We start from the raw sequence: 15,568 nt of genomic DNA, 5'->3' as shown, positions 1-15,568 counted from the left end.
CCTTTCTAGTTCTCAGGTTTCTTGATTTCTGATGGTCGGCCAGGCTGCAGCTGTCTTAGCCAGTTCCCTGCTTCAATTAGCAAGGCTCACTTCCTGTAAGACATCCCTGAGGAGAAGCTACATGGACCTACCCCGATGCAGCCCTGGGTGCTGGAGCTGCTGTGCGGAGGCCCCTGCCAGCGTTGAGTTGCTTACACGCTCACTGACTCAGCTTTTGTCCTGCAGTCAGCATCACTGCTTCTGTTTTGCGAGATGTAGGAGGGCTTTGTGGCTTGGTGTCAGACAAAGGGTTCATGTTGGACTTGTGGGTTTGGGCAGCAGTGGGTTGGGATGTTTTCTTTTTATTTTTTAACAATTTATTAGGGACTCATACAACTCTTATCACAGTTCATACATATACATACATCAATTGTATAAAGCACATCCATACATTCCCTGCCCCAATCATTCTCAAAGCATTTGTTCTCCACTTAAGCCCTTTGCATCAGGTCCACTTTTTTTTCCCTCCCTCCCCTCTCCTCCCTCCTCCCTCCCTCATGTGCCCTTGGTAATTTATACATCGTTATTTTGTCATATCTTGCCCTATCCGGAGTCTCCCTTCCCCCCTTCTCTGCTGTCCAGTGAGGAGGTCACATGTGGATCCTTGTAATCAGTTCCCTCTTTCCAACCCACTCACCCTCCGCTCTCCCAGTATCGCCCCTCACACCCTTGGTCCTGAAGGTATCATCCACCCTGGATTCCCTGTGTCTCCAGCCCTCATATGTACCAGTGTACAGCCTCCGCCCTATCCAGCCCTGCAAGGTAGAATTAGGATCATGGGAGTTGGGGGGAGGAAGCATCCAGGATCTGGGGGAAAGCTGTGTTCTTCATCGATACTACCTCGCACCCTAATTAACCCATCTCCTCTCCTAAACCCCTCTATGAGGGGATCTCCATTGGCCGACACTTGGGCCTTGGGTCTCCACTCTGTACTTCCCCCTTCATACACATACACACACACATATATATATACACATATATATACATATAATCATATATACACATACATACACACACATATATCTTTTTTTTTGTATGATGCCTTATACCTGGTCCCTTGGCACCTCGTGATCGCACTGGCCAGTATGCTTCTTCCATGTGGGCTTTTTTGCTTCTGAACTGGATTGCCGCTTGTTCACCTTCAAGCCTTTAAGACCCCAGACACTATCTCTTTTGATAGCCGGGCACCATCAGCTTTCTTCACCACATTTGCTTATGTACCCATTTGTCTTCAGCGATCCTATCATGGTGGTGTGCAGCCAATGATATGATTATTTGTTCTTTGATTACTTATAACTGATCCCTTCGGGACCACTCAATCACACAGGCTGGTGTGTTCTTCTATGTGGGCTTTGTTGCTTCTGAGCTAGATGGCCGCTTGTTTATCTTCAAGCCTTTAAGACCCCAGTCACTATCTCTTTTGATAGCCGGGCACCATCAGCTTTCTTCACCACATTTACTTGTTCACCTACTTTGGCTTCAACTGTTGTGTCCGGAGAGTGAGCATCATAGAGTTCCAATTTAATAAAGTATTCATGCATTGAGGGAGTGTTTGAGTAGAGGCCCAAGGTCCTTCCACCACCTAATACTTAACCTATAAATATAGACACATAGATCTATTTCCCCATCCTCATATATATATTTGCATGTACATGTCTTTGTCTAGACCTCCATAAATGCCCTTTGACTCCTAGCTCTTTCCTCCATCTCTATCCCTAAATATTTTTATTTGTGTTTGGCTTTTGTGAAGGGTATCACCTTTTTGATATCCTCTTCTGTGGTCTTATCTGATGTGTATAACAGTCCGATGGACTTCTGTTTGTTGATCTTGTATCCTGCCATTCTGCCAAAGTTCTCTATTGCTTCCAGTGCCCCCTTGTGGAACTTTTGGGATTTTCCATATATAAAATCATATCATCTGTAAGTAATGATAGTTTCACCTCTTCCTTTCCCAGACGAATACCTTTGATGTCTTTGCTTTTGGCTGTTAGCTAAAACCTCCAGCATGATATTAAATAAGAGTGGGGACAAGGGGCATCCTTGTCTGGTACTCTTTTCCAATAGAATTGTGTTAGTGTTTTCTCCTTTGACTATCACGTTTGCTGTTAGTTTTTCTTATATAGCTTGTATTGTCTTGAGAAACTTTCCCTTCATTCCTATCTTCTCAAGTGTCTTAGACAGGAATTGGTGTTGGATGTTGTGGAATGCTTTTTCTGCTTCTATCAATATTATCATGTGGTCCTGATAGTTTTTCCCGTCAATGTGGCGATTGATATTAATTGTCTTTTGTATGTTGAACCATGCCTGCATCCCTGGTATGAATCCCACTCGATCATGGTGAATTATTTGTTTTATATGCTTTTGTATTCTGTGGGCTAGTACTTTTGCAACGATGTTCATTAGGGAGATTGGTTTGTAGTTCTCAATTCTTGTGGGATCCTTGCCCGGTTTTGGTATCAGATTTGTACTAGCATCATAGAAGGAGTTTGGGAGTTTGCCGTCTTTTTCTATGTTCTGGAAGAGTTTATGTGGATTGGTGTTAGCTCTTCCCCAAATGCTTGGTAGATTCTCCAGTGAAGCCATCTGGTCCCGGGGATTTTTTTGTTGGTAATACCTAGATAACCTTTTCTATTTATTCTATTGGAATGGATCTATTGAGATTCTTGACATCCTTTGGGGACAGTCTAGGGAGGGATTGGTTTTCCAAGAATTTGCCCATGTCTTCCAAGTTGTTGAATTCATCGTAGTACAATCCTTCATAGCATGGTGTAATTATCCTTTTGATTTCATTAGGGTCTGTTGTAATGTCCCCTTTTTCATCCCTTATTCTTCCTATTGAAATTTGTCCCCTCTTTTCTGTGGTTAGGTTTTCCAGCGGTCCTTCAATTCTGTTCATCCTTTCAAAGAACCAACTTTTAGCAGCATTAATTTTTCCATAATTTTCTTGTTTTCCCTCTCCTGAATCTCAGCCCTGATTTTTATAATTTATTTTCGTTTGCTATTAGTAGGATTGTCCTCCTGACTCTACTCCAGTTGTAAATTTTGTGCCAGCATGTTAATCATGAGTATCTCTTACTTTCTGAGGTGTGCATGTATTGCTATGAAATTTCCGCTGATAACTGCCTTTACATTATTCCATTAGTTTTGGTACATCATGTTCTCATTCTCATTGGTTTCTAGAAATTTCCTAATTTCATCTCTGATCTGTGCCAGTACACACTCCTTTTGCAGTAGAGATTTACCAATCCTGCAATTGTTTGCTCTTGTTTTCTTCGTCTTCTGTTGGTTTCTAGCTTTATCGCACAGTGATCAGTGTGGTATCAATGTGCTTAAATTTATGTAGATTCTCCATATGCCCCAGTAGGTCTATCTTTGAATATATGCCATGCGGGCTAGAAAAGAATATGAATTTATTTTTGTATTTGGATGAAAAACTCTAAATATCAATCAGGTCAAATTGTCTAATTGTATTGTTTACATCTCTAGCCTCCTCATTGAGTTTTTTCCCCTGTAATCTATCTTTCTCAGAGTGCGGTGTATTGAAGCCACCCACTATAATAATTAAAGCTGTGATTTCTTTTTTCATCTTTTGGAGTGTTTGGTTGAAGTTCAGCGGGTTTCTCGTTCACGGAATATATGTTTAAAATGCTTAGTGGCTCTTTGTCTGCCATTCCCTTGAGCATTATACAGTGTCCCCCCTTATCTCTTCTTATGGTTTGCACTCTGAGGTCAATTTTATCTGAGATTAGGATTGCAACCCCTGCTTTTTTTGAATTTCTGTTTGCTTGGTATGCTTTTCTCCAGCCTTTGATTCTCAGCCTATTTTGGTCTGTAGCCTGTGATGTGTCTCTTGTAGGCAGCAGATTGATGGGTGGTGTTTTCTAAGTCAGTCTGCTAGTCTCAGTGTTTTAATGCTTGAGTTCAGACCATTAATATTCAGGGTTATTATCTCCATCTGCAGACTCTATGATGTCATCTTATTCCTTTTGTGTTGGGTGTTTTCCTACTTTACTTTCTCAGTGTGTTGTGCATGTGTGTGTGTATCATTCTTGACTTCTTTCCATCCTTAAACCAATGCTATCTTGGGGTCTGTTTTGTCTTTGTTGCCATCTGGGTGAGGTTGTTCTATGTGGCGGTCTCTTATTTATGCTTGGTGAGTGTTGTTCTTCTGCCCATACTGGGTAGGCAAGGATCTTTTTTAGGGCTGGGTTTCTTCTAACGTATTATTTGCATTTTTCCTTGTCTAGGACGACTCTTCTCCATCTATCTAGATCGATAATTTGGCTGGGTAGAGTATTCTTGGGTTTGTGTTATTTTCCTTCAGTTTTTGAAATATGTTACTCCACTCTCCTCTTCTTCATAATTTCTGCTGATAGGTCTGAACATATTCTAATTTGGGAAGCTTTATATGTGATTATTTGTTTTTCCTTAACTCCTCTCATGATTTTCTCCTTTTCCTCAAAGTTGGATAGTTCAACTATTATGTGTCTTGGTGACTTCTTGGGATTCACTCTAGCCTGGTGTTCTTTCAGCCACCTGAATGGCAGCCAGGTTTTCATTCATTAACCTGGGAAAGTTTCCCCCCATGAATTCTCTTCTTATCGTTTCTGATGACTTCTTTGTTGTTTCTTCCTCTGGCAATCCAATAATTCTAATGTTCTTCCTCTTCATAGCATCAGACACAGCTCCCAGGTTTTCTTCAGCCTCTCTGATGATCTTATTAGATTATCCACATCCGTTAAAGGCTGCTTGGCTGTCCTCCAAGTCACTGGTGTGGTTCTCTGCTTCCTCCAGTCCTTTCTCAAAGTTCATGTGTCTGCTTCTGTTTATTGTTATCTCCTCCCTAAGCTCTTGTATTTCCCTTTGTGTATGGACTTTATCTCCTCTATTATTTCATCCCTTTTTTGTATTGTTTCCCTCATATCCTCTATGATTTCAGGCAGCATTCTGAAAATTTCTTTCTTTGGTCGTTCATGTCTGCTTCTTCTATGCATGTCATTATGTTCAGGACATTTTCTGCCATTGCCTTTTGTTTCTCCTGTTTTTTCCTTGAGGCTGTTGGTGTTGCTAGCTGTTTGAATTGCGTTGTTTTACAGGAGTCAGGTGAAATTTTCCAGGGAGACGAAGAGCACTGACTCTCTCTGGGAGACTTGTAGGAATGCTTCTTCGACCTGCCTACAGCTAATTTCACTATGGAATTAACCTACCACTTTACCTTCCTGTGGCTTCTCTCTCAGTGGAATGCTCCTGAAGGCTGGTGGGTTGCCTACTTTGTTGTTGTGGAGGTTGGGCAGAAGTTTCTGCAGCAGTTTGGAATGTTGATCAGTGTTGGCTGAGCTGCCTTAGGCCTTATGAGGCACTAAAGTAGGCGGGAGGAAGTTCCCTCAGTCATGTGGGACAATAGAAGAGAAATAGGAGCTCCTCCAGTCACACAGGCAGGAATACCCCTTGAAGAAGTTTGGGGGAGTATCCTCTGGTCGAGGTCGGCAGGGCTTTCCCCAACCTCAGGCTAGCTTCACAGGGTGGAGCTCACCTAACTGGGTGCTGGACAGTTGTAAATGCCCTAGGCAAAGGGGAGTGGTCTGGAGGTCGGCAGTGGAGGGTGAGAGATCAGGAAGCACACAAAGAGGAGGAAAAAAATAACTGACTGAGAGTGTTGGGGGATAGAGAGAAGAGAGGAAAACAAAAGTAACAATATAGCTGAGACGCAATCTCTGCCCTTGGGACTGTAAGTTTATAGTCCCTGCCGTGAAGCGCTGGCAAGCTGTGACTGTGTTGAGATAAAGCCCCTGTGCTTGCTCAAAATTTACCTGGCCCAGGCCTTACCCAAGCTGGCCTCCACTGTGGCAAGTCAAAATCCCCCAGGCCCTGAAAACCTAGTGGATCTGGGCCTACCTATCGGTATTATGCTCCTCCTGTAATTCAGCAGTGTTGAATTTACCTCTAAGTAACTCTCCTGGGCTGAGTTCTGTGGAATCAGTCTCATATGTGTTATACAGTTGCCATTTTTCTGGAAGTCCTATGTTTATTCTTCGAACCAGCTTTTTGTTGTTGCTGTGTTGGATCCTCTCTAGAGTCGTCCTGGTGGTCAAATGGTTAAGGAAGGCCTGGGCTGCAAAGAAAAAGGTCAGTCATTTGAATCTCTCATCCACTCTACTGGAAAAAATACCCTAAGTACTACTCCCTTAACAATTAAACACTGTTATCAAGTTAATTCCGACTCAGATCATTTAACCCGCAGCCACCAAGTTCATTCTTGCTCATAGTGACCCTATAGTGTGTAGGGTTTCGGAGTGGATACATTATTACCAGAGAAGATAGCCTCATCTTTTTCTGCTAGAGTGGCTTGTGGGTTCAAAGAGTTGACCTTGCCATTAGCAGCCAGCCTAATGCTCAGCTCATAGCAGGAGCCTAGGAAACTCTATAGGATAGTTCTACTGCTTTTAGGGTGGTTCACATAATTGAGTGAATCAACTAACAAAATTCAATGAGTCAACCAGGGCCGCAGTAAGGCACTGATGAAACATAATATTCCTCTGGTTCCTTGAGGTGTCCTCACCCCCCACTAGCATGAGCCCAGTGATGCCTCTCACTTCAGACTAGACTGGAGCATGTATACAGGTCCAGATAAAAGATAAGAGCTCAGGACACATGGATTCCAGGAGCAGGAATGTTAGTAGTGATACCAGGAGGGTAGGGGAAAATGGGGGGAGAGGAGGGGAGGAAGGGGAAGCCAAGCATTATGATTGACACACAATCACACAACCGCCTCCAGCGGATGATCAACAAGCCATTGGGGAAGGGAGACAGCGGTTGGTGTGAGATATGGAAATAATAATTTACAATTTATTAAGGGGTCATGAGTGTGGGGTGGGGGAAGGAGGGACAAAATAGGAGCTGATACCAAGTACTCAATAGAAAGTAAATGTCTAGAAAACAATGATGCCAACATATGTACAAATATGCCTGATACAATTGACATATGAAGAGCCCCCAATCAAATGGCTTTTGTTTCTTTTCACTTTTCCTTTCAGACTCTTCCTTCATCTGTTGCATGCATGCGATCATCATTCTTCTAAATTCTTTTTTAAAAATAGTTTTATTCGGGGCTTAACAACTCTTATCATAATCCATACATACATCAATTGTGTAAAGCACTTTTGTACATTCATTGCCCTCATTATTCTCAAAACATTTGCTCTCCACTTAAGTCCCTGTCCTCAGGTTCTCATTTTTAATAAAATTAAAAAACCCTTCTTCAGTCCAGCATCCTCCAGTCCACAGGGTGGCGCTGTGAGCCTGTAGATGATTCTATTGCGGGGGCGGGGGAGCTAATGTCAGAGGGGAGGAGTAGAGAGGGAGGAGACGGTGCAGGGAGCTAGACTACTGTGAATCCACATAATCCACAAGCCGAGGGAAACACTTGTGATTTACAGCTAAGGAAGGTGGGCCATGGGGAGGCGGTGCAGGTACTGAAGTTCATATACCACAGAGACAACTGAGCTCGGATGACTCCTCTGGCGCTGCTGTGGGTGAGTTTTTGTGGAGGTGGTGGTGCTGGGGGCTCTCAATGAAGGGCATGAATGAGTGAAAATGACATTACTGATACTTGTATCAACCACGACAAGGCAAACAACCAACCAACCACCCCCTGCCCTAAACAGCCCATTGCCCTAGTTAATTCAACATGACCGTCTCCTGTGTGACCCAGACTGTGATCTGTTTAGCTTTCTTTCTTTTCTGACACATAAGGAGTTATCTCCATCACATGTCAATGATCAACACTTCTGATCTTGCGCTTTCCTGCGTGTGTGAGTGTGCGGGAATGTAAAGGTAAAGGGAAAACCCCAGCCACTTTGATTAAGGGGGACTCTAGGAATGTCCTTTGTAACCCACCAATCGCCTGGATTTCATCGCTTTTCTGGTGACAAGTCAAGCAGCCATCACCGGGGATGAAGGCGCTGGCAGCTGCTTCTCTGTGTCTAAGTGACTTAAGATTCTGTAGGCAAGCGTGGGGTGCTTCTGTCAGAATTTCAGCGAGCAAAGTTTTTGATTAAAAAAATCATTTTCTCGGGGGCTCTTAAGTCTATGATTTTGAGGAGAAGGTTTTCTTAGTAAGATACCAGCTCCATGCTTTCATTAATCACAGAAGAGGATCTTCCTGACACTTTACAGCCACAGGCCGTCTGTGAGAGTTAGCAGTTCCCCCACCTCCTTCTCCCCCCTCCCTTCATTCTCCCTTCTTGGTGTTATCCAGGTCGTTAAGAACAACCAATCACACACAGCTGTGTGCCACCCGCTCCTTTGACTCCCTACCCACCTCCCTAATGATGGCACCATGTCTGGGATGGGCTTAGTGCCACAGCGAGTAAATGAGAACCAGTCTTTGATATCAGGAAGGTGGTGGGTGGGTGAGGGAGAAAGGGGAAACAGATGCCAAGGTCTACATATAACCTCCTCCCTGGAGGACGGACAGCAGAGAACTGGTTGAGGAAGACATCGGATGGTGTAAGATATGCTAAAAAATAATTATTTATAAATTATCAAGGGTTCAGGGGGAGGGGCGAGTGGGGATGTTGGGGAAAGGGAGGAGCTGATACCAAGGGCTCAAGTAGGAATCAGGTGTTTTGAGAAAGATGATGGCAACATATGTTCGAATGTGCTGAAGAGAAATGATGTATGTACGGATTGTAAAAAGAGTTGTATGGGCCCCTAATAAAATGATTTTGTTAAAAAAGTAAAGAAAAGCTGCTTGGAGAGAGAAAGTCTCAGAAGAAAGAGAAATACATTAAAGACCCTCTTGTCTCTTCCAGGCAGGGTTCTGTGTCTTCCCTAACTTGCAGGGAGTGGAAGGGAGCGGGCACAGCACCTGCTGTCTGCCTCTCACACCCCCCACAGACACCCATGGGTTTCTTCTCAGCAGTGTGGGGCTGCAGGACCAGTGTCGGGCTGAGCTGGGTGGGACTGAACCCCAGAAGAACTGTACCAGTAGTGAGGGGAAGCAGAGAGAAATGTGTAGAAACTAAACTGGGTGTAGGTGTCCTGGAATAGGCACTCTATATGGGTGTGGACGAGACTGCTGAGTTTAAGAATCCAGCCCTCCGCAGGGCAGGAGTGAAGGTGCAGATGAGTATTCTCAGAGGAGCACGGAGCTGTCCCAGGAGCAGTTAAAGTATCTGCTGCCAGCCCCAACTGAGGAATCCTTCTCACACGGGAAGAGTCCATTGGCTCCATGGACTTGCAGTGGAGCGGACTAGTCCCTTGGGGTGGGGGACCCCCCGGCCGATGTTGAGAGGAAAGGGAGAGGAGACTGCAGGGAAGGATGGAATGCTTCTTACCTTTGTGTGTTAGTCTGGGCGGACTAGAGAATAAAAAGTTTTAGACACTCATAGGTGTATAAGAAAGAGCTTTGCAGCATGGGATCCAAATTGGTGGTGAGGTGGGAGTGGCAGGCCTGGTAGGGAATGATCAAGGGTAAGGCAACGAAGAGGTATAGCTGTAACCCAGGTGGACATGGAGCATGATAGTGGGGCAGGAGGAAAGTCAAGGGAAGTAGAGGTAAGAGCTAGGAGGCAAAGGGCATTTATAGAGGTCTAGACAAAGGCATGTACATGCAAATATATATATATATATATATATATGGATGGGGAAATAGATCTATGTGTCTATATTTATAGGTTTATTATTAAGGTGGTGGAAGGACCTTGAGCCTCTACTCAAACACTCCCTCAGTGCTTTAATACTTTCCTCTATTAAATTGGCACTCTATGATGCTCATCCTCCCGACACAACTGCTGAAGCCAAAGCGGGCGAAAAAGTAAATGTGGTGAAGAAAGGTGATGGTGCCCGGCTATCAAAAGAGATAGTGCCTGGGGTCTTAAAGGCTTAAAGATAAACAAGTGGCCATCTAGCTCAGATGCAACAAAGCCCACATAGAAGAACACACCAGCCTGTGTGATCACGTGTTCCCAAAGGGATCAGTTATCAGGCATCAAAGAACAAAAAATCATATCATTGGCGGCGCACCTCCATGATATGATTGCTGAGGACAAACGGGTGCATAAGCAAATGTGGCGAAGAAAGCTGATGGTGCCCGGCTATCAAAAGAGATAGTGTCTACGGTCTTAAAGGCTTGAAGGTGAACAAGCGACCATCTAGCTCAGAAGCAACAAAGCCCACATGGAAGAAGCACACCTGTGCGATCATGAGGTGCCAAAGGGATCAGGTATAAGGCATCATCCAAGAAAAAATAAGAAAAAACCATAGTGAATGAAGGGGGAACTGCAGAGTGGAGACCCAAAGCCCATTTGTTGGCCATTGAAGATCCCCACACAGAGGGGTGTAGAGGAGGAGATGAGTCAGTCAGGGTGCGATGTAGCACCGATAAAGAACACAGCTTTCCCCCAGATCCTGGATGCTTCCTCCACCCCAACTACCATGATCCAAATTCCACCTTGCAAGACTGGATAGAGCAGAGGTTGTACCCTGGTGCATATAGGAGCTGGAAGCACAGGAAATCCAGGGTGGATGATACCTTCAGGACCAGGGGTGTGAGGGGCGACACTGGGACAGTAGACGGTGAGTGGGTTGGAAAGGCGGAACCGATTACAAGGATCTACATGCGACCTCCTACCTGGGGGACGGACAACAGAGAAGGGGCTGAAGGGAGACGTCAGATAGGGCAAGATATGACAAAATAATAATTTATAAATTATCAAGGGCTCGTGAGGGAAGGGGGAGGGGTGAAGGAGGGGTAATAAAAGAGGACCTGGTGCAAAGAGCTTGAGTGGAGAATAAATTATTTGAAATGATGAGGGCAAAGAATGTACAGATGTGCTTTATACAATTGATGTATGTATATATATGGATTGTGATAAGAGTTGTATGAGCCCCTTATAAAATGTTTTTAAAATGTAATTTTTTAAAAGAAATGGTTGAATTGGTGTATGTTTTCTGTGTATATTCTCAACAACAACAGCAACAAAAAAAACTTTTCATAAAGAGTAACTGAATATTGAGAAAACATTTCAGCCCAGTCCATCTCAAGCCCATGTGTCTGATACCATTCTATAAATTCCTCTTCAGACTCAAGAAACCCATCCAATGACACCCAGTGCAGGATAATCATAGGCGAGTCGATGAAAAATCTTGTGGATCCAGTGGCCATGGAAACATCTCAGCTCTGGCAGGGGTTTCCATGTAGCTTCTCCAGCTCCGAGGCTCTGGCTGCCATCATTTATCTCCATGTGGGTTGTCAATTTTGTAGGGAGTGAGCGTGTGTCCGGCCTCCAGTGAGCTATTTATTTTCCTTAGCATCTCCAAATGAGGTCATCCAGCTGAGACCTGATTGACAGTCTAAGCGCCAGGTTGACCTCCACCCCATCACTCGCAATCCTCTCAAATTGACAACAGATGCTATAAGGACCACACCTTGTGATGGTTGAGCGACTTGAGACCGGGAGCAGGTGGCTGCTCCGCAGACCAGATAACAGGAGGTAGGGTCAGAATGGAGAGTACACCAAGGTGAGAGAGGCAGAGGGTGTGCTGGGAAGAGGGAGGGAGTGACGCTATATCCATATTCACCCAGAAGTTGAAGATCCCAAAGATGGACAGGTGGGAAGAGGGTGGAAGTAAGCGAGATGGCTGGTCTGGATTGGTAGCTGTAGGAAGGAAGGTAGTGTAGGTTAGAGAAGAGCTCACAGCCAGGCCTTGGCCATTATCCCCCCCTTCTCCAGGTCACCACGCTGGCCATCAGTGGCGATTTATCAGAAAACTTGGCATGGAGAGACGAGCCCTGCTAGGGAGGTCACCTGTTGTCAGCCTTTCTGTGGGCCCTGGGAGCGGCACTCGTCCCTGGCATCGCCCCGGGGGTGAAGCAGCACTCCTTCTTACAGCAGAAATCTTGGTCAGAGGCCATATCACCGGGGACAATAGTATCCCGGGCCTGAAGTGCATGGTGGAAGGCAGCAGAGAGCCAGTGTGGTTTCTCGATCCCTCAGGAAAAAGACTCGCACATCCTGGGTGAGCAGGTCTGTGCCAACTCAGACATGATATTGATGGCATCCCCTGTGCGCTTCTGGTCAATGAAGATGACTCCCAACAGCCAGCAGGCCAGGCCAGGCTGGTAGCTCTTGGTTGGCATGGGCACACGGTGGCTGGGCAGCAGCTCCTGAGTGGGTCAAGGGCTGGGACTGCTGCTGCCGCTGTACTGAGTAGCAGTATTTTCTAGTCATGTGGGAGCTGGTTTTCTCTCTGTCTAGTTTAATTGATGGCAGGGTAGGCTTCTGTCTCTAGTCATGTAATGATGTAATTTTGCAGCTTGTAAGCAGATGTAGTCATTCTTCCACTTTGTGGTCTGATGTAATCTTCTTCCATTTTGTGGTCTGAGGTAGTCACTTTCCACTTTTTGGTCTGTGGTAGTCATCCTCTACCTTGTCTGATGTAGTGTTCTTCCACTTTGTGGTCTGATGTAGTCTTCTTCCACTTTGTGATCTGAGGTAGTCATCTTCCACTTTGTCTGATGTAGTCTTTTTCCATGTTGTGATCTGATATAGTTGTCTTCCACTTTGTAGTTTGATGTAGACATCTTCTACTTCATGGTCTGATGTAGTTATCTTTCACTCTGTGGACTGATGTTGTTTTCCTCCATTTTCTAATCTGAAGTGATCACCCTCTGTTTTCACACTATGATGGCTTTTCTCATAAAGATTTGATCTTTGGTCCCTAACCACATTCGTAAAGGAAGAATAGATGTATTTACTAGAGCTCTGCATCTGAGAAGGTTCCAGCTCGAGCTTTGATCTCTATTCCCACTGAGCAACCTTGGATAATTCATTCAACTTCTGTACACTATGGCTTCCTCTGCCAGGAGAACCATACGCATCCCAAAACACTGGTCAGTATAGTGGTGGAAGATGAAACCCTTAGGTTGGAATACATTCACAACATGCCGTTGGCACATCAATACACTTAAATTATACCGAGGATGGTGAAGATGGCACAGGAGGAAGCAATATTTCTCTGGTTGTCCTTGTTCATCATGAGCTGGCATCAATGTTGTAAGTAACAATAGCTGACGGAGTGTTCTATCCACAGGCCGACAGGTTACCTGGTGGGGGTGTAAAATGAGGTGGGACAAAGGAGTCTATCCCCCATAGCCCATCTTTCACATCACATTCAACATGTGATGTTCTCATTGCTGGGAACTCAAATTCAATGTTCCATTAGCGATTGTCTCCCATTGCACTCTTCTGGTTATAGCGAGCGCTGGTAATTACTAAGAAATCTTTGTTCCTTTGTGCTTGCTCTTTTTTGTCTTTCCCTGTAAGTTAGCTCATACAGTATTTGTCCTTTTGTGGTTGATTTATTTCACTCAGCATTAAGTCTTTAAGCGTCGTTCATATTAGAGCATGTCATCAGCAATGCCTGGGTCCATACCACCTGCTGTTGTCTAGTGTCCATTGATGGGTATTTAAGGTGTTTCCTCCTGTTGGTTGTTCTGACGGTGCTGACGTGAGCACTGGGGCACAGACACCGTGTTTGAATCTCTACTTTCAAGACTTGGGGGCAGATGCTTAGCATGGGGCTGGTGGGTCAGAGAGTAGTTCTGTGTTTAGTCTGTTGATGAACTGGCACAGGGTTTTCTACACTTTGGCATTCCCACCGGCATTGGAGAAGGGTTCCAGTGACCTTACGTCTTTGACAACACACTTCTTATTATGTGGATTTTTCTTTTCTGTCTTTCTTTTGATCAGTCAGCCTAGTGCATGTGCATAGAAGGTCACTATGCTTTTGATTTGCATTTCTCTGACACTAATGGCATTGGACTTCCGTCCACTTATTTGGTGGTCATTTGAACATCATCTTTTGGTGACATGTTCATTTAAGTACTTTTTCCATTTTAAGATTGGATTGTTTTTTGTTGTTGTCAACAAAGTTTTATATACATATATGCATTTTTGGATTCTAGTCAGGTATATTATTTCTGAAGATATTGTCTTTGAACTCTTTTGGTGAATGGAAGTGTGACGTTTTTATGTGATCTCCAATTTATTTATTTAGTCTTTGTGTGTGTGTGTGTGCACTTTTGCTGTTATATTTGATGATCCACTGTTGAAAGCTAAGTCTGACAGCATTGCCTCTGGTTGGTCTAAGACTTTTGTCGTTACAGTCTGCACACTTAATTTCAAAATTAATTTTAAATCTGTTACTCTGTATGGTGTGAGTGAAGTGAGTGTTTTGTTTTTTCCCTGCATGTGAAAATTCAATGTTCCCAACACAATTAATCAAAGCAGCTTAGCATTTTTGTCAAAAATCAACTGACAAAAAAAAAAAATCAACTGACCATAGATGTAGGATTTTTTCTGGATTCTCAGCTCTCTTCCTCTGCCTGTGTGTCTATTGACCAGTGCCAGGTTGTTTTGATTACTGTCGCGGTGTAAAATGCCTTAAAATTAGGAGTGTGAGTCTTACTTTGCTCTTCTCTTGTTCAATAGTTTCTTTGAATAAATTATTTCATCCACTAATCAAAATATATCTTTTGAAGTTGTTATGAACTAGTTAGGAAACTAATACTAGGAATTCAATGGGGCTAAGCACTAGGCCAAATCTTCAAGATCAGCAGTTCAAAACCACCAGCTGCTCTTTGGGAGAAAGCTGAGGCCTTCCACTCCCATAAAGAATTACAGGGTCTGCAACCCCCCACGGAAGTTCTACTTTGTCTTATAGGCTCATCATGAATTGAAATAGACTTGATGACAGTGAGTGAGTGAATTAGGAATTCACCATTGGAGAAAGAAATATTCGTCCCTCGTTTCTGGGATATTATAGTCTAGTCAAACTAGGAGGCAATGGAAAGGTTTTTAAAAATGAGTGGTAACCGATTGCCACAATCGACACTTAACCACATTAACCCCCCTACCCCATCCCCAGGGAAACGAACAACAGAAACCACGGGGGAAGGGAAACAGTGGTAGGTGTAAGATATGAAGATAATCATAATTTAACAACGGGTCACGAGGGTGGGGGGAGGGAGGTGTCAAAAGAGGAGCTGATACCAAGTGCTCTATAGAAAGTTAATATTTAGAAAATAATGATGGCAACATACTTGATAAAGCTGATGTATGGATTGTTATAAGATCTGCAAGAGCCCCTGAGAAAATGATCTTTTAATAAAGACAATAAATAAAGACGGGTGGTATTTGTTTTTTCTAGTTTAGAGAGTCCCTAAGAGGAGAATAGATTAATAAACTATATAGAGTATTCATTAATATGCAGCAATATCACAAGTATTTTTAAAAGTTCACAGATAAATGGAATTAAGAGGTAGTGGCATTAACAAGTAAACTCTTTGAAGCCCCTTTGTGTATGTCCATAACACCAACAAACCAAATCTGTTTGCTATCGTGCTGATTCCTATGCCTGACCCACAACTCCTCCAGGGCTCCTTGTGTAGGTCCGTACATTTATAGAACAGCATGGGTGAATCTCAGACATTCCATTTAGTGAAAGGATCAAGACATCTAAGAGT

This window comes from Tenrec ecaudatus, chromosome 18 (genome assembly GCF_050624435.1).
Source record: "Tenrec ecaudatus isolate mTenEca1 chromosome 18, mTenEca1.hap1, whole genome shotgun sequence".
Classification (NCBI taxonomy): domain Eukaryota; kingdom Metazoa; phylum Chordata; class Mammalia; order Afrosoricida; family Tenrecidae; genus Tenrec; species Tenrec ecaudatus.
The sequence above is the reverse complement of the archived record's forward strand: the minus strand, read 5'-3'. Positions refer to the sequence as shown.